Genomic DNA, 27,560 nt, shown 5'->3' with positions numbered 1-27,560 from the left:
ATATTTGTTGAATGAATAACCCTCCCTCCAAAAAAAAAAAAAAACAGGATCCATTATAGTACTGAGGCTTCCCTGGTGGCTCAGACAGTAAAGAATCTGCCTGCAATGTGGGAGACCCAGGTTCAGTCCCTGGGTTGGGAAGATGCCCTGGAGAAGGAAATGGCAACACATTCCAGTATACTTGCCTGGAGAAGCCCATGGACAGAGCAGCCTGGCGGGCTACAGTCCATGGGGTCGCAACGAGTTGGACATGACTGAGCGACCAACGTTATATAGTGTTAATCTGTATTTTATCACTTAATATTACCATCATAGCCTTGAAACTCCAGTACTTTGGCCACCTCATGCGAAGAGTTGACTCATTGGAAAAGACTGTGATGCTGGGAGGGATTGGGGGCAGGAGGAGAAAGGGACGACAGAGGATGAGATGGCTGGATGGCATCACTGACTCGATGGACGTGAGTCTGGGTGAACTCCAGGAGATGGTGATGGACAGGGAGGCCTGGCGTGCTGCAATTCATGGGGTCGCAAGGAGTCGGACACGACTGAGCAACTGAACTGAACTGGATTACCATCATTTCAGAAAGTTAGGAGATTTTTATACTAAAAATGAAGGAAGGTTATAACTTCAGTTCAGTAACAGCTCTAACATTTGAAGAAATTTAACTTTAGGAAAACTTACTACATTGTCCTTTTCTCTTTCTACTATAAGATACTTTGTCACAGGTGGGCACAGATCCAAAGAGCATTTGGAGAGACCTCTGGTCTGTAGGAAAACATACATGGCTTCCTTGAGTACATGCTCTTTATAGAAAGCGATATTCTAACTCCTGAGATGGGAGGGAGCCGAGGGCCAATAGGTAATATGTAGAAAGCCAGACGTGTAATGTGTATAAGGCTTCAGACATGCAACTGATTTAACAGAAAAACAATATAACCTCTTAATATCACTTTTCTCCTCTCACATGGGAACAGTATCAGCTGCCTTACCTACCTGTCACAGTCAAAAGAAGGGATAAACACAAAAACCAAGCTTTATAAAGCATATAATGATAACAGCTAACATTTAATGGATGCCTCCTTTATGCCAGACACTCTTCTAAGTACTTTATCTGTATTAACTCTTTTAATCCTTATAAACAACTCTATGAGATTGGCTCTACTGTTGTCTTCATTTTACAAATGAGGAGGAGACTTGAAGCTTAGCAAAGTTAAGTAATGTGTCCAGGTCACACATGAAGCAAAGCAGCTTGCTGAAATCTAAAACAAGACTGAACCCAGAGTTTTGAGTTGGTCACTAGACTACCACGCCTCTTGCTATACAAACCAGACTGCTTTACAGTACACCTCTCGTATACCTATAGGGTTACAATCCAAAGAAGGCTAACAGCCCAGAAGAAAGACACAACACAGTGACTTCAATTGACAAGAGTTATATGTGTAAAAATGAAGTGAGTGCTAGAATGAACACAGACTGTGGTTTAGTGGGATTAGTCTAGAACTGCTTTGTGGCGGAGGGAATTCTGACCATAATTTGGAAGGAAGGGAGAACATGGCATTGAGGAGACAGGTCATGTTGCAGGTGGAGAGAACGTTATGCAGACAAGCCATTAAGACAAATGCAGGAGACAGTGATGTGTCTACATGATGCCAAAACATCTGGTCAATTCAGTTTAAAAAAAAAAACTCTATCAGCATAGATTTCTTCAGTCAATCCAGATGTTTGGCGTCCTGTAGACAAAACATCCAGATGATTAACTGAAGATCTGACAGAGTTGACTGAATTAACCAGATGTTGTAGCATTGTATAGACATCGTGTCAGGACATTTGTTTGGCTGGAGTGGGGTCCAGCTGTCAAGGAGATAATGGTCTGGGCAATGAGAGAGGACTGGAGCTTGCATTTGACGCAACTGGGAGCTGCTGGGAGAGGCGTGTGATGGAAAGGATGCTTAAGGAAGAGGATTCTAACAACCATGTGAAGAAAAAAATATGGTGAGAGGAAAAGTTGCAGACAGGAAAGAGGATGTGAGTAGAGTGCAGGTGTGTGTGAGGTAATTAGAGCCTGGACCAGAATCAGGCTGGGGAAAGAAACAGGAAGGAGCGGATCTGAAAAACATTACAGAAAAAGAACAGGAAGTCATGATGGGCTAGACAAGGGAGTGAAACTGCACATCACCCCAAGGTTGGAAGCCTCCAGGCCTGGGAAAGCATGCCGTCAGCCTCGCCACAGTAGTGAACCAAGACGGAATCCCCGAGAGACCTCCCCCACGCACCTCCACCCAGAGGCCAGAGCTGGGCCCACAGGCAGAGGGAACTTGGTTGGAGACCACAAACACAACTCTTATGCAACGCTCCCTATTCCTTTTAGAGCCACCTAAATGATTTCCCTTCAAATCCAATTTCATGCAAGGATTGAGAATGCTAAATTAAGACTGTTAGGTAGACCCAACTTCAGCCAAAAAAGACAATATTTTGATGTAATTTGCCTTTATACAGTATATAATGTAAACTAAGATCTATAGAGGTATGACTAAATTAGATGAGATTAAGAGAAATTATAAATATAACCTATATTACCTAGTTAACATTATAAAATCCTGTTAACAGGCACAATTAATGGCTGAATTCAAGAATTTATATATCTTTTAAAATCCTTAATTTATGAAACCTTGGAACACTGACTCTTGGTTTGGATATTCTGCAGATTTTTTAAAATTCCAAATATTTTATTTGACAAGAATCAAGTTTATATTTATCTCTAAAGAATCACAAATTCTAAATTACTAGGATTCAAACTATGGTAACTGTGATAGTGTGCTCCTATTTATTTTTAAAAATTCCAAATATTCATGGTTTTGAAAATTTGCCGTTTCAAATGTTTTCAGCCCCAGGTTTATCAGCCCACCCAACGAGCGCGTGCCCTTTACAAAAACACCCAGGATTTCTTCAACTGTTTCCTTGTTCATTTCAGGAGGCAAGAAACCATCAACAGAGGTTTGTTGTTGTTGTTCAGTGGTTGCGTCCAACTCTTTGCAACCCCACAGACTGCAGCACGCCAGGCCTCCCAGTCCCTCACCATCTGCCAGAGCTTGCTCAAACCCATGTCCATTGAATCGGTGATGCCATCCAACCATCTCATCCTCTGCCGTCCCCTTCTCCGCCCTCCTTTCAACAGAGGTTACTCTCTCTTTGTCCATGGTTTGGAGCAAAACCGAGAATTTCTCTCTTTCCCTCTCTCCCCTCCCATCTCTCTCTCCTTCCTCCTTCCCCCACCAGAGAAACAACACAGAATGTGAGACCATAAATATATTGATGTGTTCCAAATCACCATGGGGGAGGTGGAAGGGTCAGGAAGCTTGTTAAAATCAATTTCCCAGACCTCTGAAATGACAAGTCTGTTGATCTGGGGTGGGAGCCCAAGCATCTGTTGCTTTTTCTGTTAGATTTTTAACAAACTTCCCCAACACTTCTAATGCCTGTTTCCTGAAAATCAGACTTAGATGCTGCCCTAAAGCAGAAAGCTAGAGAATGAAATGCATCTATTGGAAATGCAAATTTAAAATGGTAAAACGTAGATTAAAATTATTTCACATCCCTTAGTCCTTCCTTTATGTAATAAGTGCCTAAGTAAATTCACTGTGTTCTATGATATGCAGAATGTTTCACAGAAACTGCATAAAGTCAAGCACACCTATGCAATCAAGCTAGAAGTGCAGAAGACAAATGGGACAGCTTGTCTGTTCTCAGTTCCCAGCAGTGGCCACGACAGCCCTTCCTGAACACAGTGTGTCCATGATGGGAAATATAATTAATGATCTCGGTAAGTATTTCTAGTGCTCCAAGGCTGGGTAACTTATCAGATAGAAAAAACAGGTGAGTTCACCAAAACAATGGGTGATTTATCCAGGTGTGTTTGAATATAACCTTCCCACAGCCATCTTTTTGTAAGAAATACTTCAAAGTTAGTAGATAGCAAACTATTCAAAAAGTTAATCAGTGAAATGTCCCCCATCATAACATCAAGATTACCGTGTTTGTTCTCTACATATAATCCCTTAGGTATCCTTTTCTGGCAGTACTAAATCTGCTACAAGAAATATTAGTGGATTTTTTCCCCTGGTACTATGGCTTCATTTGCCTTAAGCTCAACTCACTCTCAGAAATCTTTTCCCCAAGGATATAGGAATGAGAATAAATTGGGAGAACCTTATTAGGGGCCCTTCATTACCTAAGGTGTAACAATTAAAAGTCAAACTTACTTTTATTGTGCTTTGAATGATGCTTTGGAAACAATCAAGGGTCTCATATGTAACTCAAGTAGTTTTGACTTGAGTAGTGATTCTTTCCCACTTAGCGTTCTCCTGCCACTTTCAAATCTCATCTGCAACCATGGGGAATGGGAGAGAATTAGGACAAGCTAGGATTACAAAAGAAAACCCTTAGGAACTTTCAGACTATAAAAAGCCCTTGCCTTCTGATACAGGTTAAAATGAAGATTCATTTCCAATGATCCTCTTTTATCCCACGGCATGTGCTCTAGAGCCTGAGCATCTATCTGCCTCTACATCCTCTGATCAAAGAAGACAGCTTTCCTTTGCTTCTGAACCAAACCTGGTCTCTTTCTGTTGGTTCAAACAACACCAGGGGTTGGGAGGAGAACCCTTGTTGGGGCTTGACTTCACAGGGTTTTTAACACTACCTTCTTGGAACTCTCTCCTCCCACCTCTTAATCCTGACTCTCCCTTTCCTACCAGCAGTTCTTGTCCTGCTCCTCCTTTTTTTTTTTTTTTTTTTTTTAACTCTGACCTTAGATGCTGGGTCTGAAATATTCCCTGAGATAAAATGGCCTTCAGAGCCAAGGCATTTAACAGGTGGAAGCTAAAAGTGCTGCCTGTTCCACATGACTTAGCCTGTACCACCTCACTTTCCCACCACGAATACTCATCAAATACTTGTCTGCCTGTAAAACTTGTGGCACAAGCTAGCCGATTTAGTGACAAAACAGTCATTTATGACTTGGGCCATCCGATGTTCCATCTCACCTGCAGAGGCCCATGGCTTGTTCAAGAAATAGATCTGCCTGGAAGTTCAGACTCTACGATAACTAAAGAGGCTTCTGAGCATCACCGTTTGGGACCACAGCCCTCTGCCTCTGGCCCCCAACCATCTGCAGCACTTTGAGGAAGATGGTTTTTCACCAGGCCTACAATTTCATGGCCACCCAGTAAGATGTGGAACAAAGACACTCTTCCCAGGCCTGTGAGCTATATGAGTAGCCAAAGTGTCTCTCCACAAGCTGGCAACAGTCCCAGGTTTAAGAACGAGGTCCTCATGACCTGCTGAGCTGGGAGAATACTATGTTCCTGGATGGCAACCTGCCTTTGGCTCCGGGGGACCCTCTCTGTAGGTATAATGTGAAAATGTGTTTAGTGCCTCTCTTTAAAGAAAACCTCCTCTCTGCTGACAAGGGTTAGTAATATGCTAAAATGGCACACTTACCTCTCTCTCTCCTTTATCCAAGACACTTAGTGTCTCCCGAGGTTTGCTAGTTAATAACAGGGCTATTTTTTTGCCCCTGACAATCCCATCAAGTATCACCTGAAGAAGGGCTAGCCATTTCAAAATCCATAGTAGCCAAAGAATTCTTCTAGCACCTGAACGCAGTTCCTCTTGTCTTCTATCCCACATTATCCTTACTGCTTTTCAATAAAGTATCTCCTACAAATAGAGGGAAAAATATTTTTTATTTTGTTTTTCTGCAAGTGCACTTTTTCTCAATCATGTTATGTGCTGGAAGTTAAGTAAACATTGACCTAAAAATGTTGCAGCACCTTCAAGAACCAAGTTTTTTTTTCCCTCTGTCTCATCCAATATGATGGGGCCAAGTTTGACATTTCCAGAGTATTTAAAATATAAAGCTAAAATATAACCTCGGTGGTCATTGGCCTGACATGAGTCTGGTTAAATTTAAGGAAACTGCTTCCAGGATACGACTTAGATGCTTCAGAATTTGTTGGAATGTGGTCAACAAAAAAATAAAATTTCAAATCCCAGTTTATTTGTTTGAAGGACCTCCTTGAGGTAGACTCTATACAAGAAACAATTCCATCATCCAGAGTGAATATTCACTCATTTTTTTTCCAGCCAGGAGTTTGGAAGAAGCCAGCAGGCAATGTAATCATTTGGTAACATCCTTCCCACTGCCAAGATGGATTAATGCTGGGAGATCTTACAACTGGTGAGTAATCGGTAGTACTTACAGACCCTTCATGATCCCCAAGGTGTGATTATTTTCCTACATGGATTTCTGTCCTCATCCTCCAAAGGGTGCCTTGTCATTTCCTTTACTCTCCCCGCTCTGGACTCTCAAGCCCATGTTACAAGTATGGCATGGTCTCCAAGTCATTGCCGACTTCCTTCTCAAACCAAGACGGTGAGCACTGTAGAGACACTGCTAAAATGTGAGGGCTGTATTATCAAAGTTATACCAGTTTCCTTTTAAGTGATTCTGGAAAGGTATGAATAATTGTTTATTAAAATTTAGAACCTAAGCATCCTTTGGTTCCACTGGTTTGGTTTATTATGCCCCTACCTAATACTCATGCTGATTTGAAGATATCATGGATATACTAAAATCTCACACTATGGAGAACCTAATTGAAACAATAACCCCACTGTGAGTTTTCAAAATAAACGCTCTTTGCGTCTTTTAGCACTATCATTCGTTCCTTAAATTTTGCTCACCTCCACTACCCCAACTCTTCAACTTATGTTCAACTCCCTTCTTGGACTAAAAAGGCCTCTGAAAAGGGAAATGAAATCTGACATCAAAAGAACTCATATTTGGGAATCAAACAGCCTAAAGGTCAAACGCTGTCTCTGCCACCAACTAGCTGGGAATCCTTAGATGATTCACCTAATTGCTCTGAGCTTTGGTTTCCTCATCTGCAATTTGGACATACAGTTTACCTCAAAAGACTGATGGTTCTTTGACCTAAGCCAAACTCCTTTCCTTTAGGCTTAGGGACCTGCAAACCTTTGCCTCCTAATCACTCAGGAGGTAGGTACTTTGGTCCTCTTCCCAGATCCCTTCAGCTGAGTCCCAAGTCTTAAGGTCATCCCCAACAGTAAGGCTAATTTTGGAAAACTGGGCTAAATATATCTCCAAAACCTCATTATTTCTGATTAGAAGCCTCACCCCCAGAAACACTGTGTTGCCTAAGCTGAGTGCTACCCCTCATTCACAGTAGCCCACAAACCAGTGGGCCCTGCCTTACCTGATATCAGAATCAGCCAAGAGCTTTGAAAACCACAGATGTCTGCTCCACTCCCAACCCTGGAAGCCTCTATTTTAAGTTTCCTGGGTAATTCTGATGATAACCTCAGTTTAAGAAGCTCTGATTTTAGTAGCCACCAAACATCCCTATCTTTTCCTCCCACACCTTTGAACTGGCATATCTCTCCTGAGCTACATAAACCCACTGCTACTTCTGAACCCAGTTAGATGTTGACTATAAGCTCCAAACAGGTCACAGGGACTCAAGCTACTGATTATGGCTTGGGAACCCTCCTCCACATCCCCAGCCCCTTGGGTCCAAGAGGCAGAAAAGGCATCACCTTTTAGCCAAATAAATATAATCAAGAAAGCACTGGGGTTGTAGAATCAGTAGCAGCCAGTGTGGAACAATGGATCTAAGTTCAAAAGATTTAAAGGCCTGAGACTCCAACAGTGATCAAAAGCAGATAAACACCTGTCTCCCTGCCAAGGCAATCTAACGTGATGCAGCACTGAGCGTGCTGGTGAAGTTCATAAAGCAAGCCTAGTGAGACCTCTGTTGTGAGAGAGAGAGAGAGAGTGTGTGTGTGTGTGTGTGAGAGAGAGAGTGTGTGTGAATGAGAGAATGTGTGTGAGAGACAGAGTGCCTGAGTGAGAAAGAGACAGAGTGTGAGTGGGTGTGACAAAGAGAAAGTGTGTGTGTGAGTGAGAAAGAGACAAAGTGTGTGTGGGAGAGAGTGTGTGAGAAAGAGACTGTGTGAGAGAATGAGTGAAAGAGTGTGTGTGTGCATGAGACAGTGTGTGAGAGAGACAGAGTGTGTGTGAGACAGTGAATAAGAGTATATGTGTGTAAGAAAGTGTGTGTGTGAGTGTATGAGTGTGTGTGTGAGGGAGTGCGTGTGTGAATGAGAAAGAGAGTATGTGTGAGTGAGAGGGAGGGAGGGAGAGAGGGAAGGAGGAAGAGAGAGAGGAAGAAGGAAAGAAGAAAACAGAAAGATCGTGTCAAGTCCTGACGTGATTAAAACAAATCAGCAGGGCAGTCTGCACTTATGGGCATTTTTTAGGAGTACCAGTGCTGCTCATGTGGACCCCAACTCCAGCTCTAACTCCACTCATCCCCAAGTTCCAGGTACTTGCCTACACCCTGCTCACTGGTGTGGTTCATAGTATGGCTCACAGTTTAACATGTGCCTGATAAACCAGACAACACACACAGGGTGTAGGAGCTGGGGCACTGAGCTGCAGGGACTCCAGTAGGAGCTCCTTCAAGACTGCCCACAAGGAAAGTTCATGGAAGAGTCTGCTGTGAGATGAGACGCTGTGAAGGCAAAGGGAAGTGTCCCTCACTCCCTGTGCTCCTGGGCACTCTTCCCAGCACTGCCTCCTGAGCAGAGTCCAGTAGCTTCCCACTTAAAATGCATCAAGCCCTTTGCTTGACTGGCCTGAAAAGAGTGTGTCACCTCACCCAGAATTCTTTTCAGAAGATTTTACAAAGCCATTCATAAGAACGACATATTTCACTATCTGATGTCTTTACTGACATCCCAGAATCCCTAGAATCCTTTGATCACTTTTTCTCCCAGAGGACATAGCTTTTCAGCAAGACCAGTGTGAGGACCATCTCCAAGGAAAACAGTCAGCATCCAAGGTTCACCATCCTTTGGCAAGCCTCTCCAGGCATCCGCAGCCCTGTTCCATGAAATGCTGCTAGGTGCCCATTCTGTTTTTGCTGCGGTGCCTCCCCGCAAGGGCTCCTGGGGAACACAGGCCTGCACCCTAACTCTGGATCCTAGAGCCCGGCCATCCTCCAGCAACTGGCTAACGGAGCGGGCTAACAATGGTTGGAAATCGTTAAAACAATTTTAATAAAAATCAAGTCATGAGTAATATGGAACTCTAATACAGATCTCATTAAAGCAGGTAGCTATAAAACCCTATACTTTAAAAATAAGAAAAGCCTCTCTCTCCAAGTGAATTCCAGTTACGGTCCAGGATTTAATTTACGCTTTGGGGCTCTGATACTACTGCAGATGGTGGCCAAACCATTGTCTCAGCACCGTGGTGATGGTCAAGCACGGTATTAGTACAGAGCAAACCTGCCTGGCTGGAGGGAGCAGGTGGCCGGCCAGCGACCTGCGGGCTGCTGCGCATGCGCATAGCCTGCCGGGGAGGGGGCGTGGCTGTCCGGACGGCGGCCCCCGCGGCAGCGTCTGACATCGCTGTCTGGGGCACCCTCTCATCTCACCCCGACCCGAATTCCTTTCAGGGATTAGTCGTGACTTCGTGATTAATCGGGGCTTTCTGGTTTTCCTAGGGTGACGTCATAGGTGCGCAGAGATAAAACAGGCTCCCCTCTGAAGGCTCCGGCGCAGAGCGGGGTCCTGAGCCCCACAGGCGGTCCCGGGACCCCGCCCCGCCCCGACGGTGGTAGCCAACTCCGCCCTGCGGCCCGGAGGAGCGCTGGGTGCCCCGCCACGGAGCCTCTGCTCTTTATTGCTTTGGCCCACTGGTTAAATGCAAAGTTCAAGACTTTCTGTGCTTCTTTTCATAGTTATAAAAGTAGGACATGCTCATTTCAAAGGCTGGAAAATTATAGAGAAAAGGTAATCAGGCAACGGCTCACCCTGCGGGCTCCATCTCTGTTCATTTTGATGCGTTTCTTTCCAGCCTTTTTTGTCTTTCTTTGCAATAGATTTTCAGGCGTTAAACACTGCCCAGCTGCAGTCGTGTTATAAGGAAATAATTTTGAATCTTTTTTAACTTAATGTGGGAGCAGATACAGTCCATGTGCTTGGATTAGCCAACATTTCTGTAAAGCTCCTTTAGAACCTCCTTAGTGGATGTACTCTCAGATACGAAAATATTATTTCTATTTATGGACATCTAGGATGGGGCTTCCCTCATAGCTCAGTTGGTAAAGTATCTGCCTGCAGTGAAGGACACCCGGGTTCAATCCCTGGGTCGGGAAGGTCCCCTGGAGAAGGCAATGGCAACCCACTCCAGTATTCTTGCCTGGAGAATCCCATGGGCGTGGGATGTCCGTGGGGTCACAAGAGTCGGACACAACTGAGTGGCTAAACCACCACCAGGATGCCTCCATCTTTTACTGGAATCCAGGTAACAGGTAGACCAACTCTGCAGCCTCTCATGTCTGCCTGGGATTGGTTTTTGGTGAAACATACAAACCCAAACTAAGAATTTCATCCAGTATATGTTAAAGAGAGAGAACTTGAAAACATCCGCCCTTTTCCATATTGCTGAGGGTGGGGAACTAGGGTGGGGGCTGGCTGCAGGATGAGCTTTCTGTGTCTGTGAAGTGAGAGGTCACAGGGCTTTGCAATGGAGATGGAGGCTGGCAACAGAAGAGGATGCAGCCTCCACTCCGCTGAGAAAGAGAGGTCAAGAAGGTAGTAATATGGCAACTATGGGGAAAACTCCCTGTGGAGATAAGGGGTTAATTATTTTTTGTTGATCAGTCGCTAATTCCTGTCTGACTCTTTGTGACCCCGTGGACTGCAGCATGCCAGGCTTCCCTGTCCTTCACTATCTCCCAGAGTTTGCTCAGAGTTATGTCCACTGAGTCAGTGATGCCATCCAACTATCTCACCCTCTGTCACACCCTTCTCCCGCCTTCAGTCTTTCCCAGCATCAGCATCTTTTCCAGTGAGTCAGCTCTTCACATCAGGTGGCCAAAGTATTAGAGTCTCAGCATAATGCTCAAAATTCTCCAAGCCAGGCTTCAGCAATACGTGAGCCATGAACTTCCAGATGTTCAAGTTGGTTTTAGAAAAAGCAGAGGAACCAGAGACCAAATTGCCAACATCCGCTGGATCATCAAAAAAGCAAGAGAGTTCCAGAAAAACGTCTATTTCTGCCTTATTGACTATGCCAAAGCCTTTGTGTGGATCACAATAAACTGTGGAAAATTCTGAAAGAGATGGGAATACCAGACCACCTGACCTGCCTCTTGAGAAACCTGTATGCAGGTCAGGAAGCAACAGTTAGAACTGGACATGGACCAACAGACTGGTTCCAAATACGAAAAGGAGTACGTCAAGGCTGTATATTGTCACCCTGCTTATTTAACTTATATGCCGAGTACATCATGAGAAACGCTGGGCTGGAAGAAGCGCAAGCTGGAATCAAGATTGCTGGGAGAAATATCAATAACCTCAGATATGCAGATGACACCACCCTTATGGCACAAAGTGAAGAGGAACTAAAAAGCCTATTGATGAAAGTGAAAGTGGAGAGTGAAAAAGTTGGCTTAAAGCTCAACATTCAGAAAATGAAGATCATGGCATCTGGTCCCATCACTTCATGGAAAATAGATGGGGAAACAGTGGAAACAGTGTCAGACTTTATTTTGGGGGGCTCCAAAATCACTGCAGATGGTGACTGCAGCCATGAAATTAAAAGACACTTACTCCTTGGAAGGAAAGTTATGACCAACCTAGATAGCATATTCAAAAGCAGAGACATTACTTTGCCAACAAAGGTCTGTTTAGTCAAGGCTATGGTTTTTCCCGTGGTCATGTATGGATGTGAGAGTTGGACTGTGAAGAAGGCTGAGCGCCGAAGAATTGATGCTTTTGAACTGTGGTGTTGGAGAAGACTCTTGAGAGTCCCTTGGACTGCAAGGAGATCCAACCAGTCCATTCTGAAGGAGATCAGCCCTGGGATTTCTTTGGAAGGAATGATGCTAAAGCTGAAACTCCAGTACTTTGGCCACCTCATGCGAAGAGTTAACTCACTGGAAAAGACTGTGATGCTGGGAGGGATTGGGGGCAGGAGGAGAAGGGGACGACAGAGGATGAGATGGCTGGATGGCCTCACTGACTCGATGGACTTGAGTTTGGGTGAACTCCGGGAGTTGGTGATGGACAGGGAGGCCTGGCGTGCTGCGATTCATGGGGTTGCAAAGAGTCAGACACGACTGAGCGACTGAACTGAACTGAACTGATCAGTCCTTCCAATGAATATTGAGGGCTGATTTCCTTTAGGATGGACGGGTTTGATCTCCTTGCTGTCCAGTGGACTCTCAAGAGTCTTCTCCAACACCACAGTTTGAAAGCGTCAATTCTTCAGTGCTCAGCCTTCTTTAAGGTCCAACTCTCACATCCATACATGACTACTGGAAAAACCACAGCTTTGACTATACAGACCTTTGTTTGCAAAGTGATGTCTCTGCTTTTTAATACACTGTCTAGGTTTGTCATAGCTTTTCTTTTAAGGAGCAGGCATCTTTTGATTATTTTTAGAACAGTTATTAAATGATCTATTTTAATTCTGTTGGTCACAAGCTCCAATGTATTATTTAAAAAAATAATAATAAAATCAGAGAAAAAAAGGTGGGAGAGCTGGTCTAAGTGAAGGGAGAGAATCACCACTTGCATTTACTGCCCTGCTGTGATCTGCCCTCTGGAAAGTCCCTGCTCCATTTTATGAGAGACTGGTGTAATGTTTTTGTAAGATTCCAGATAGCTGGGATAAGCAGAACCCATGAGCCATCCAAAACTTCTCTGTGGGCTCCTGCATAAGCCTACTTCTATTTTACCTCCTGCAAGTCACCTTGCCTGCAAGTCGTGATAGGAGCAGGAGATAGTGGGACAAAGGCAGCTGGGGAGTAAATTCAGCCTCCCAGGGCCCTTGCTCCCAGGTTTTATGCACTGTGTCACTTGTGAGTCTAGTTAGTAAATGGGCACACCACCCTACTAGTTGTGTGAGGACCAGAACACTGCAGGTCCCAGCCGTGCCTGGTCATGACTGTCTGTAACCCAGGGGAAAGCCAGGAGCAGCCCTGGCTTTCCCTCTCCCTCATTGCTTGGTCTGGGGACGCTTTCCCTTTATGCGAGAGCTCTGTGTCCAGTGTAGTCCGTTTCCTCAATGCTATCTCTGAGAGGAGAGCTAGACTGACCAACTGGCAGCATTAAGACCCACCACCATGGTGCTTGCTCTGAGAGGAGAGGAGAACCAGCTTTCTGGAGGGCAACACTCCAGACCTGCCTTCCAGCAGCAAACCCACCAGCTCCCAGATCTCAAAATCTGGTCCTCTTTTAGTAGCCAGTGGTTTTCAAAGCTTCCATTTCTGGAGGATGGTTTCCTTTTTGCTGTCTGGCTCTCACAGGACTAGGGAAAAGCCAGCTCCTTCACAGTTACTTCTCATCATGTCCAGTGAGGTCAGTCCCTCTTGGCCTGGGCTCTCAGAATCTTTCTCCAAGTCACAACATTCTCTAGGCACTTGCTGACCCTGCTGTGTTCTGCCTGTTAAAAGGTCACCTGCATTTTGAATTCTTTCCACTCTCCTCCCAGTTATTTGTGATAGCCTCTTAGAAGCTTAAAAATAACATTTATTTCCCCGGTGGTTTTGTATATTTCCATTTGGCAAACTCTATTTTGTTCCATGTGTTTCTAAGGGAACAGAAACCAAAATGGTTTTATGTCCTACTTCCTACACTGGCCTGACTGATGTTGTCAGCCTGGAATTGTCCTTCAGCCAGAGTGGGTACTTCCAACCATAAGCTGGACCTTGATGCAGAAACTATATAAACTGCAAAGACAATGGACATTGTTTGGCTGTTGGGAAAGCTACTTCATTGTACTTCCTTTAATCAAGCAGTTAATTTTTTAATAGATAGATTCAAGCCACTTTGCATGGATATGATAATATAAAAGTGGGTTATACCAAGATACTGTGATTGTGAATCCATTGTTAAAATAAAACTGAGGGCAATATCAGACATAAAAATGGAAAGCAGCAGTTACCAGAAGGGGTATACCGGGGGACTTCTGAGGAAAGAAAATGTGCTGGAAATATTCTATTTGAAGATGTGGGTGAATTATATGAGTGTGTTCGCTTGTGGAAATCCAATGAGCTCTGTAATTTATGATCGCATTTTTCGGCATGGATGTTCTACCCCAACAAAAAGTTGATTTAAATAAACAGACAAACTGAGGGCTTTGCTTGAGGTAGGCAAGTAAAGGAGCGAGGACAGCTCTGCTTTCATGTGCCGCGTATTGTTCTGGCGCTCACACAGTGCTCAGCGGGAAACAGGCTCAGTGCGTATTACAGAAATGGAACAGTTAATGGCCACGGGGCCTGACTTCAAGGAGTTCACAGTTACGAGTCAGTTACAATATAGATGCAAGTGCTCAGTATGTATACCAATGCTGCTAATTAGTTGTGGCAAATGTACCACAGTAATGTGGGGTGTAAACGTTAAGGGACACTAGCTAAGAGGAATATGGAATTCTCTACACGGTCCTCACACCTTTTCTATAAATCTAATCCTATTCTATGTTTAAATTTTTATTTTAAAAATATGCAATGCCATGAGAATGACTAGAAGGAAGAGATTATTTTTGTACTAAGGAAATCAGAGATGACTTTGTAGAAGAAAAGATGTGATTACTTTAAAGGAAGAATAGGATCATATCAAGAAAACTAGGGAAGAAGTTAACTGACAGGTGAAAAATGATATAAGCAACTATGGGGCTGGAGTCAGGGGTTTCCCTGGCAGTCCAGTGGTTAAGACTCTGTGTTTCCAATGCAGAGGGTACAGATTCAATCCCTAGTTTGAATCAAGCCAAACCATGTGGCCAAAAAAAGTAAAAATTAAATAAATTAAGCAAAAAGAAAGAAATTTTACAATCAACAGCCAAGATATGGAAATAACCTGTGTCCATCAACAGATGAATGGATATGAAGATGTGTATGTATATATATATAATTCAACCACAAGAAGAATGGATTCATTTAGCATACTGCGTTCAAGATCCATCCTTTATGGCAACATGGATGGATCCTGAATGCAGTATACTAAATGAAATTAAGTCAGAATAAGCCAGATAAAGACAAATGCTATCTGATTATTACATATGTGTGAACTCTAAAACTCAGACTCAAAGAAACAGAATAGAATACTGGTTACCAGAGGCATGGGGTGGTAGGAGAGAGGGAAATGTTGGTCAAAGAGTTCAAACTTCTAGTTGTAAAGCCATTAAAAGTTCCAAGGATCGAATGCATAGCACGGTGATCATATTTAATGATACTGTATTACATCCTTTAAAGCTCCTGAGAGAGGGACTCTTACATGTTCTCACTGCAAAGAAGAAATGGTCGTTTAGGACGTGATGCAGGTGGCACACCCTACCCAATGCTGTGCTGGTAAGCATTTTTGCAATATACAAGTGATCAAGTCAACGTGTTATACACTTGAAACTTACACAATGCTGCATGTCAGTTTATCTCAGTAAAGGTGGAAAAGAAACTGTGGAATGTATCAGGACTAGTACATGGTTCTGTCAGACCGGTGAGTTGGAGGCAGGAAAGAAGTGGTGTGGAATAGGACCAGAGAAGCAGAGGGCTTTAAAAGCAGATCAGGAACAGCCTTCAATTTTAAAACTTAACTAATGCACAAAATATTAGCTCTTGATTGCCATTAAAACTCATTATTGGGCTTCCCTGGTGGTCTAGTGGTTAAGAATCCACCTGCCAGTGCAGGGGACACAGGTTTGATCCCTGGTCTGGGAAGATCCCATGTGCCACAGGAAAACTGAGCCCGTGCCCCACGACTACTGAGGCCCATACATTCTAGAGCCCATCTCGGCAACAAGAGAAGCCACCACAACGAGAAACCCATACACCGCAACAAAGTGTAGCCCTTGCTTGCCACACCCAGAGGAAGCCCGTGTGCAGCAATGAAGACCCAGAGCAGCCAAAAATAAATAAAATAAATGAATTTTTTAAAAAAACCTCATTATTTTTCAATGAAAGACAAATGTTAATTTGAAAACCAATGGATATTAACGCAGGTCTTACCCACTTTTCAAAACTTGACTTTACATCATTTCACTTTTACAAAAGGCCTAAGTTAGTACCTGTTTTTGCTAAAAGAAATCTGAGGAGGATTTTTTTGCTTTTATGAAAAAAGGTGAAAAGCAAAAATACATTTCAGTGTCTGACTTGCAGAGACTGATAAAAGTAGCACCCAGCTCAAGTGGTGAGAAGTGGCCCTGCCGAGCTCCTTCCCCAGAAACTACACTCAGCATCTCAACATCAAGATGCCATAGCTTCTGGATTATCCTTTAGATTCCACAGATAAGTTACATCATATAATATTTATCTATATATCAGTCAGAAACAGACTTATAGATGCAGAAAACAAACTTATGGTTAACAAGGGGGGAAATGGGGAGAGAGATAAAATTAGAAGCATGGCATTAACAGATATCATCTACTATACAAAAAACTGATAAGCAACAGAGTTTACTGTATAGAGCAGGGAACTATATTCAGTATCTTCTAAGAACCTATAATGGAAAATAAAGTGAGAAATACATGTATGTATGACTGAATCATTTGGTGTATTTCCAAAACAAACACAATATTGTAAATCAACCAAACTTCAATTAAAAAAAATGCCACAGCTTTGAACTGTCTGTGAGGATATCTTGATTTATTTTGTGCCTCCTTAGCAAGATGTGCCCTAAGGTAATTGCTTTTTCACTTTTTGCCATTTCACCTTGTGAAATAATTTCCTAGGAACTCTCTATTTTCAGATAGTCATTATACATGTACCATGAACTAAAGGAATTAAATTTATTAAACATTCACTATGTACCTCATACTGTGAAATCACTTTGTCTACTATCTTAATCATCTTAAAATCCTTATGAAGCAGCTGTTATTATTTTATTTTACAGATAAAAAAATCAAGAACGTGTTCATTTCCAACAAACACAAAAGAGTCATAAATATAAAAAATAGATATAGGCACCTGAGATCTTGTTTGTTTCCAACAAGCGCAAAAGTCATAAATGCCAAAAAAATAGATACAGTGCTTACTGCCAGAATGTGCTTCAGTGGTTGAAATAGAACTGAGTTAAAAATATGTTTACATTCAGATTTTGTTTAAATTCATTTTTTAACTGGAGAGAGAGTCATCTGGGACTAATTTAAGTTCTTCAAGACTTAATGGGCTTGATAAACCCATTTATCAAGTTGTTTCATGGAATAATTCAGACAAGTGTGTTTGGCAAGGAGTAATTATCACACAGAGTACCCAAAACTGATAAAGCCTGGCCTACACAGACTGGACTAGACATAGCACAGGAGAGCTGTTTTCCAATTCAACTGTATAAACTCTTGTTCTGTAGAGTCAGAGACAACACAGCCATGCTGCATGGACCATGGCGTGGACAGCCCAGTTCTGAGCTCTGAATGTTTACAAACAGTTCCAAAGGAAATGAAACAGACTTATCTTGGGGTGACTTGCATTGTGACTTGCCTGCAAAGCTAAATTACTGGGTATTGGAGAATAATAGGGTCCAATAGTTACTAATGTCATTTTCCCCTCGAATTATAAGATAGAGTGAGGAACAAAATAGGTTTCAGCTTGGCTCTTCTAAATCTCAAATCATGCAGAAATGAAAAAGTCATCAAAGATCCATAGTTTCTATTGAGGATTTCCTTCCTTTGTTTTTTATTTTCTAATGAGATTTTCCCTCCCCATACAACCACATAACAAATTTTACCTTCTTTATATTTGTTGAAAGAAAACTAAATTCTCAATTCTCTAAATTCTCAAAGAGAAATAAATTCTAAATTTTGCTTTCCTCTAATTCCTGATAAACTGTGCTCTACACCTGACAGCCACAAGGTAGGAAGGCAGCTGAGTCATTCAGAGAAGCATTTTGTTCTTGATCTTGCCATTCAATATCACAGGGTGTGATGAAAACTGGAACAAATATGGAAATCACAGAGGTGCCAGAACATTACATTTAAAAAATGGAATTATTTGAGTCAATCTGGAATGTCTGGTTCTTTTAGTTTAGGCCTCATGGGTAGCATTGTGCTTCAAAAACAACTTGAATTGGCTACCAGGATTCCAGAAGGGTAACATAATCGTGTACCTTTGTGGGAGATGCTTATCTATGTCTCCTACGAGCAGAAGGAGGCTGGATTCTTCTACCTTTTCAAGTTTCAAAATGAAAATTATTCAAAAAAGTTCCAAACCTGAGTGGAATTTGGAAACAATGGGAGGAGGCAGTTTCTCAGATCTTTTCCATTTGTGCTAGTCTTTATTTGAAATAAACGCCCAGCATGAATCAAATCCTCTACAGCTACAGACATATGGGGCTTGGGGGAGGTCCATCCTCACCACTTCCCTTATGTGATTTGGCAAGTACAGAAAAGGTCTCCAAGTTAATAATCTTGAATACAAAATTCAGACCTGCAGAGGAGACAGAGATACTTAACTGAGACCCAGGAGCTGGCAGCAGCTCACCTCCCCTTCTGAAAAATGCAGCTCGGAACCCTGGGACCCCCACCCCCTGGAAGGACACTGCTCCCTCTGCAAAGTCCTCCACTGGGGGCTGTGAACACAAGTCAGGTCTCTTCTCCCCGGGCACTGATGCACAGCACTGTACGGGTGTTGTCAGACCTCAGAAAAGGGTTGGGGAAAACCAAAGGGAATTATAACATATGAAGGAAGGAATTTTCAGCTGTGTCATCCAACACAGGGGAAAAATTCTCCACTGAGTTAAGGGGACACACCCAAACTCCTAACCTCGTTGCCTTGTCACACACTGGGAATGAATCCCCAAGTGCCTCTGCGGTTGGAATTTCTTCCCATGGGGGTAGCCTGCCTCCATCATTCTTCTCTCCTCTGTGTAGTACCCATCTCCATGTCTGGGCTATCCCATCTAGTAAAAGACTCTAAACGGCTCTAGCAGAACAAGCCACGGTGCCTCGCAAGAGTCTAGGATCCAGTTCCCTTGAAGGCTTCATCTTTGGTCTGGGTTGCGGACATGCCTCTGAATGCTACTTGGATGACCCAGATGCTCCTCCCCTCCACACACACACAGAAGCATTCCCCTGACGTAGTAATACCACAACCAAGAAACGTAATACTGTTCAGTCATAAAAAAAGAATGAAATAATGCCATCTGCAGCAACATGGATGGACCTAGAGATTGTCATACTGAGTGAAGTAAGTCAGAATAAGACAAATATCATATGATATTACTTATTTGTGGAATCTAAAAAACTAATACCAATGTACTTATTTTCAAAACAGAAATAGATTCACAGACATAGAAAACAAACTTATGGTTATAAAACGGGATGAGGGGGGCATAAATTAGAAGTTTGGGACTAACATATACATACTACTGCTGAAGCTGCTAAGCCGCTTCAGTCGTGTCCGACTCTATGCGACCCCAAAGACGGCAGCCCACCAGGCTCCCACATACTACTACTTACATAAAATAGGTAAGTGCCAAGGCCTACTGTATAGTACAGGAAACAATACTCCATATCTTATACTAACCTATGGTGGAAAATCATCTGAAAAATAATATATGCATAACTAAATCACCTTGCTGTACACTTGAAACTAACACAATATCGAAAATTAATTATGCTTCAATTAAAAATTAAAAATAAAGAACTTCTTAAAAAGAAGTGTTAAACTGATTTAATAGTATCATCTAATATTCTAATAGAATGCTTCTCAACCTTTAATGCGCATACAGACAACCTGAGGTTGAAGCTGCGTTCTAACACGCTTCCAGGTGCTGCCACTGCTGGTCAGTGCCCAGACTCTAAATAGTAAGGATCTAATTAACATACAATCCATATTCAACTTTCTTCAATAGTTGAAAAATCTCTCTGACAGTTTTTTATTCCTGACTCAGGATCTGGTCAGGAACCATTCATCACACTTGGCTGTCAAGTCCTCTCAGACAGAGGATGGGAGCTTTTTCTTGGCTGCTCACTTACTTACACAAAGACTCAAAGTGGTGACATTTCCCCTAGTGAGACCCCTCACACCATTAAATACTGAGACACGGACCAGCCCTCTCACAGTCTCAGTGAGGGGGAGGCAGAGCAGAGTGCTGTCCTGTCCAGTTGCGTCTGGAAGGAATCACCTGCGGGAGGCACTGTTATGGTTAGGCTCTATTATGTTCTTTTTAAAAAAATGCAAACCACGTATACTGACCTGGATTTTCTGAGACAAGCACAGGTATATGGTGCCTGTCTCAGAATAGCAGCACAGCACTCAAACATAGCTGCAAAAGAGTTTTATTATCCTTGTTACTAGCCTGAAAGGTCTTATCCATTCTCTCCAGAGAAATTAGAGTCCCATTGCTACAGGCATAGTGAAACGCACTGGGTGTACAAACTTCATTTTCTATTCTTCAGAGCTTAGAGTTTAGATGAATTCAATCCGTTCTAGAATAACTCTTCTAAGGACTCCCGCAGGGTGGACCATAGGGACTTGTCCAAATCCCACTACACTGTCCACTGTGGGCTCTACCATCCCCTCCCTGGCTTGGTGTGCCCATCTCATTCACCTGTGCAACCTCATCATAGTAGTATTTGCTAAAATGCTAAATATTGCCTGAAAGGAAAGATGAAAGATGCATCCTTACGGCCAGTTAGCTATCAAAGACTCACCTGAAGAATCAAGATGGGTTATCTCTCAAGCTGATAGAGAAAGGGGTTATGTGGCAAAGGGACTTGACTAAATAGGAGGAATGGAGAAGCAGGGAACCCACATAGGCAGGCAGCACAACCAGCCATCTGGCACCTGAGATGAGGACAAGTGTCTCAAGAAAGGCAGTGGCATTGAAAGGGCCCTGAGAAGCTCCCGGTTCACCAGCCTCATTCTTTGTCCTCAGGTTCACATATTATGCTCCCAGGCAGCACAGGAATTATTTCATAGAATGGAAAATAATCTAAGATGATGTTAGATCCAGACACCCTTGTCCCCTCATATTCCAGTACTGTATTCCCTTACAACACTTTAACAGTAAGAGTATTTTAGCCTGTGCTTGAGCATTTCCTACATGGGGTTCACAGCAGGCCTACATTCCTACAAAACACATAATACTAACAGTTAGTGGTTACCAACATAGACAGCATATTAAAAAGCAGAAACATTACTTTGCCAACAAAGGTCCGTCTAGTCAAGGCTATGGTTTTTCCAGTGGTCATGTATGGATGTGAGAGTTGGGTTATAAAGAAAGCTGAGTGCTGAAGAATTGATGCTTTTGAACTGTGGTGTTGGAAAAGACTCTTGAGAGTCCCTTGGACATAAGGAGATCCAAACAGTCCATCCTAAAGGAGACCAGTCCTGGGTGTTCATTGGAAGGACTGATGCTGAAGCTGAAACTCCAATACTTTGGCCACCTGATGTAAAGAGCTGACTCATTGGAAAAGACCCTGATGCTGGGAAAGACTGAAGGTGAGAGGAAAAGAGGATGACAGAGGATGAGATGGTTGGATGGCATCACCGACTCAGTGGACATGGGTTTGGGTGAACTCCAGGAGATGGTGATGGACAAGGAGGCCTGGTGTGCTGGGATCCATGGGGTCGCAAAGAGTCGGACACGACTGAGCAACTGAACTGAACTGAACTGAGTGGTTACTGAATGCATTCAACATGGGCACCGCTCCAAGGGCTTTACAGAGTCATTTAACCTCCACAATAGCCCCAAACCTGTAGTTCTATTATAATCTCCATGTTATAGATAAGGATATGAAAGGATCCAAACTAGACCAAGATTGGGATTATAGACCAAAACCAAGATTATGCATTCTAAATTGGAACAAGAAGTGGGATTCCAAGGCCGGTGATCTTAACCACTTCTCCAAGCTGCTTCTCAAGAAGTCACAAAACAAAACAGTTGCTACCTTACAGAGGATTCAAGCCTAAAACATGTAGCACACATATATTATGTATGCACTCAACTTAAAAATGTAAAACTCATAATGCAATGTAATGATCAAACCAGTCAATCCTAAAGGAAGTCAACCATGAATATTCATTGGAAGGACTGATGCTAAAGCTCCAATACTTTGGCCACCTGACTCAAAGAGGCAACTCATTGGAAAAGACCCTGATGCTGGAAAAGACTGCAGGCAACAGGAGAAGGGGGAGGCAGAGGATGAGATGGTTAGATAGAATCACGGACTCAATGAACATGAATTTGAGCAGACTCCGGGAGATAGAGGTGGATAGAGGTGCCTGGCGTGCTGCAATCCATGGGGTTGCAAAGAGTCAGACATGACTCAGCGACTGAACAACAGAAACAACCCAATGCAATGTACTTTTCTTTAAAATTTCTTGCCTTGGTTTTCTGTTTTTCCTATTTTCTACATTTTACTTGTGGTAGACTCAGCACAGACCTTCTGGGAAAAGACTTATGCCAGAGAGGAACGATGAAGATTCCTCCCATAACTCACCCACAACAGGAGGCTTCCCTCAAGGTTTCAGGGGGGATTTGGCAAGAGATTTATGGGGGAGAGAGGGAAGGGAGATGGCTAAATACTGTCTCTGAGATGATGACTTCCAAATCGATCATTCTTGCCCCAAACTTTTCCATTTTGATATCTAATAGACGTCGCCAACTTAAGTCCAAAATGAAATATTTGATTTACACCACTGCTCCCCAAACTGGCTCTCATCCACCTTGTTAAATCATACCACTGGTCACCTAATTCCTTAAGCCAAAAACATGAGAGTCATTTGAGATCTCTCTCTCCCTAATATCCACAGCAATTCCACTGGCAAGTCCCATCGGTTGTACTTTCTAAAGATATCCAGCATCCAAACATTTTTCATCACCCTGTCATTCTCATCACCTCTTGAGTCTAAGCTGCCATCATTCTGCCTGGATTCCTGCATTCGCCTTGCATCTGACCTACCCTCTTTGGCCCTTGTTTCCTGAAGACTCTACTCCAAATGGCAGCAGTGGTCATTAAAAGCTTAAGTGACATCATTTCACTCCCTGCTCAGAACTCTCTAATGGCTTCTCATCAAACTTAGAATAAGATACAAATCCCTCAACATGGTCAACAATGTAAACTCCATACGACTAGTCCCCGACCACCTCTCCAAGAGCAATCTCTATCCCTCTATTCTTGCTCATTTCCTCTGCTCACATGGTCCTTCTTGCTGTCCCTAAAACACACTATGCTTATCTTCCCTTTGCACTGCTTCATTCAGATTGCTTCTCCTTGTCTTCGAACCTTTGTAGGACCTACTCCCTAATTCCTTTTAATGGCACCTCCTCAGAAACAACTTCCTGGACACCCTTTCTGAAAGAGCTGTTCCAACCCCACCTCCAACCATCATTCTTTACCACTTTGCTTTACTCTGTTTTTCTTTGTGAACATTTATCACTCCAAAATCGTATTTTATGTTTACTTATTTTTATTTATCCTATTAGATTATAAATTTTAAATTTTATAATGGTCTTGTTTCCCTAGTGGCTCAGTTGGTAAAGAATCTGCCTTAGGAGATTCTCTCCTGCAGAACCTGGATCTGCAGGAGATCCAGGTTCAATCCCTGGGTCAGGAAGATCCCCTGGAGAAGGAAATGGCAACCCCCTTCAATTCTTGCCTGGAGAATTCCATGGACAGAGGAGCAGGTCAGGCTACAGTCTGTGGGATCACAGAGTTGGATCCGACTCTGTGACTAACTTTCATAATTGTCTTATTCACAAGTGCTTCCCCAGTGCCTGGTAGATTGTAAGTGTTCAATTTATATTAATTTATTGAATGAATATAAAGATTGCCAGGAGAAATATCAACAATCTCATATATGCACATAGCACCACCCCAATGGCAGAAAGCAAAAAGAAACAGCCTCTTGATGAAGGTGAAAGAGGAAAGTGAAAAAGCTGCCTTTAAACTCAACTTTCAAAAAACTAAGATCATGGCATCTGGTCCCATCACTTCATGGCAAATAGATGGGGAAACAATAGAAACAGTGACTGACTTTATTTTCTTGGACTCTAAAATCACTGAAGATGGTAATGCAGCCATGAAATTAAAAGATGCTTGCTCCTTAGAAGAAAAGCTATGACAAACCAAGATAGCATATTAAAAAGCAGAGACATCAGACTCATTGCCAACAAAAGTCTGTATAGTTAAAGCTATGGTTTTTCCAGTAGTCATGTATGGATGTGAGTGTTGGACCATAAAGAAGGACTGATTTGGTGAAGCTGAAGTTCCAATACTTTGGCCACCTGATGTGAAGAACTGACTCATTGGAAAAGACCCAGATGCTGGGAAGGACTGAGGGCAGGAGGAGAAGAGGACAACAGAGGATAAGGTGGTTGGACAACATCACCGACTGAATGGACGTGAGTTTGAGCAAACTCCAGGAGATACTGAAGGACAGGGAAGCCTGGCTGCTACAGTCCATAGGGTCACAAAGAGTTGGACACAACAGAGTGACTAAACAACAACAACCAGTCCACAATTTGTTTTTAGACTTTCTCATTGATACTCAGATCCATATAACTTGCTGTGCACGACCCACAAGTCCAAAAGGAAATTCAAACTCAGCATGGAAACTGAGCTCACTATTCCTTCCATTCATCCCCTGTCATTTCCAAGCATGATTGACAGCACTACTATTCATCTAGGCCCTCAAGACAGAATTCGGGGTGTCATTCTAGATTTCACCCTTTCTCTCATCCCCAGTCTATCACCAAATCCCATCATTTCTGCTGGTATCAGATTGTGTTCTTGGTCACAAACAACAGAATCCACTCTAGCTGCTTTAAGAAAAATCAAAAAGCACTTACTAAACTATCAGGTAGCACACAGCGTCTTCAGGAGGGCCGAAGGTCCAACTTGGCAGATTTGCAGACAAGAGCAATGCCCAAATCACCCTGCCAAGCTGTCCAGAGGAAACCTGTCACCGCTGACCCAGGCCCCAAAGATCACAACAAACTCCAGAGTGGGAAATTATAGCTAGGACCACTGTCTCTCAAAACCCAGTGGCCCCCACTCTCCTCTGCAGAATGTGTTCCCTGTTATCTCTTTCTTCACGTCCCTCTTTTTTAAAATCAGGTACTAATGGGCAAAGCCTAGATCACATGCCTGTTCCTCATCTGTCAGGAAGGCTTCCTGGGAAATTCCCGAAGCATTGGAAGAGTGTTTAAAAAATGAAGGGCAGCCACAAGGCATCACAGATGTCAGCTCACACTGTCTCCCATTTCCCGAGCCCACCCACCACTGCTGACTCAGCGCTAGTCTTCATAGTTTGTGGTCTTGACTAATATGATCACCTCCTAACTGGTTTCCCCTGCCTCTTTTCTCACCTTCTCACTAATGCTAGAGGACCATGTCTAAAAGCTTACCCTTACTTAGCATCCATTACTAAAAAACAAAAAGTCTCTCAAAAGCTCTCATTGCCTAGAGATGTAAGTCCAAACTCCTTTGACTGGCATAGAGAGCTTTTGTAACATGGCCCTGCCCATCTTTCCACGATCACCTCCAGGCTCCTCTGCTTCCATTGTACCAAACAATTTGCCCTTCTCCAAACGTGGTTGCCCATTCTTCCCTGTTTCTGCTTCTTTGTACACACTCCTTCCTTCTCCTTGGAATGGCCTTCTCCTCAACACACTCTTACTCATCCTTCAGAGCCCAACTCAAGCATCACCTCTTTGCCTCTACCCTGATCCCTCACTGAGACACCCCAGATTTGGTTCTCCCTTGACATCTACCTCTACCACTACTTATTCTATTATTTTGTAATTGTTTGCTTCCACATTTGTCTCTGTGACAGGAAGGAGCTTGACTGTGAACGCCTTGAAGGCAGGAACAATTGCCTTACTTTTGTATCCCAAACATGTTGACTGACTCATAGCAGACACAATGAATTTTGTGGATAAATAGAACTGCTGATGCCTCTGCTGCAGATAATCAACTCCATTTATGCCACTTCCTGTGTGTCAGGCACTGTACTGAAATATTTATACATATTATATATATATATGATATATGCATATATAGATTCCAATATACTGTTTATTTAACAAAGATAATGACTCTATGATTTAAGTATGATTATCCTCATTTTACAGATTGGGGAAAAAGAGCCTTAATGAAGATATAAAAAGGAGAAGGGGGCGACAGAAATGGTGAAATGGTTAGATAGCATTACCAACTCATCGGACATGAATTTGAGCCAACTCCAGGAGGTAGTGAAGGACAGGGAGGCCTGGTGTGCTGCAGTCCACAAGACTGCAAAGAGTCAGACACAACTTAGTGACTGAATAATAACAACAACAAATAACATTCCCAGGATCACATCACTAAAAACTAAGTGAGCAAAATTTGAACTTGTGATTCCAAAGCTTATACTTTTGATTAATATAATTGACAGCTCCCTGTGAATAAATGAAAATGTGGGGAAAAGAATAAACAAATCAAAGTGTGAAGCTTCACCTTGCATTCTACAGTTGGCATTACTCTCCAGCTTGCACAACCAGAACAGTGTCCTTGCTTTTTGTTATTTTATGTACTTCGTTCGGCTTGAAATACAACTGTTTCTTCCCATGCCCTTAGAGACAGTGAGCTCCATGAGGGCAGGAAGTCCTATCCTTTTCATCTTCATGGCTGCCCATTTGTATTAGTTTCCTGGTGCTTCCCTGGTGGCTCAGGCAGTAAAGAATCCACCTGCAGTGTGGGAGACCTGGGTTCAATCCCTGGGTTGGGAAGATCCCCTGGAGGAGGCCATGGCAACCCACTTCAGTATTCTTGCCTGGAGAATCCCCACGGACAGGGGAGCCCTGCAGGCTACAGTCCATGGGGTCGCAGAGTCAGACACGACTGAGCAACTAAGCACAGCACAGCCTGAGGTTACCAAAATATTGTACCACAAATTGGGTGGCTTAAACAACAGAAACATATTGTCTCACAGTTCTGGAGGCTAGAAGTCTGAGCTTAAGGTCTGCGCAGGGCCACGCCCCACTGAAGGCATGAAGGGAGGATCTGCTCCAGGCTCTCTCCTAGCTTCTGGTAGCCTCTTGGCTTGTAGCAGCCGAACACTAATTTCCACATGGCGTTCTCCCTGTGTGACTGGTCTTTCTGTGTCCAAATTTCCCTTTTATAAGGAGCCAGTCACTTTGGATTAGCGCCCTCCCTCATGACTTCATCTTAACTTGATCACATGCAAAGACCCTATTTTCAAATAAGGTTGCATTCACAGGGACTGGAGTTAGAACTGCAAAACATTCAAGGGGACACAATTCAACCCGTAACACCATGCATCCAGCAAAGTGTCCTGACGTTATCAATGCTCACTGAACGTTGGTTAAAAGACCTGGAGGGCTCACAGTGAGGCCTGGCCTCCAGCCAGTGTGTCTGAGATTCCCTTCCCTGATGGCTCAGACAGTAAAGAATCGGCCTGCAATGCAGGAGATGCAGGTTCGATTCCCATGTCAGGAAGATTCCCTGGAGGAGGGAATGGCAACCCA

General features: G+C 43.2%; 1 long non-coding RNA gene across 1 annotated transcript; it reads right to left on the bottom strand.

The window, feature by feature from the left end:
• Positions 1 to 457: 457 nt before the first annotated feature.
• LOC123330527 lies at positions 458 to 27,560 on the bottom strand. The gene is made up of 3 exons (XR_006546494.2): positions 24,882 to 27,560; positions 6,262 to 6,441; positions 458 to 5,719 (listed from the first exon to the last, which is right to left on the bottom strand). It is a non-coding gene; the product is annotated as an uncharacterized LOC123330527 (long non-coding RNA).

This window comes from Bubalus bubalis, chromosome 19 (genome assembly GCF_019923935.1).
Source record: "Bubalus bubalis isolate 160015118507 breed Murrah chromosome 19, NDDB_SH_1, whole genome shotgun sequence".
Lineage (NCBI taxonomy): Eukaryota > Metazoa > Chordata > Mammalia > Artiodactyla > Bovidae > Bubalus > Bubalus bubalis.
The sequence above is the reverse complement of the archived record's forward strand: the minus strand, read 5'-3'. Positions and strand labels throughout refer to the sequence as shown.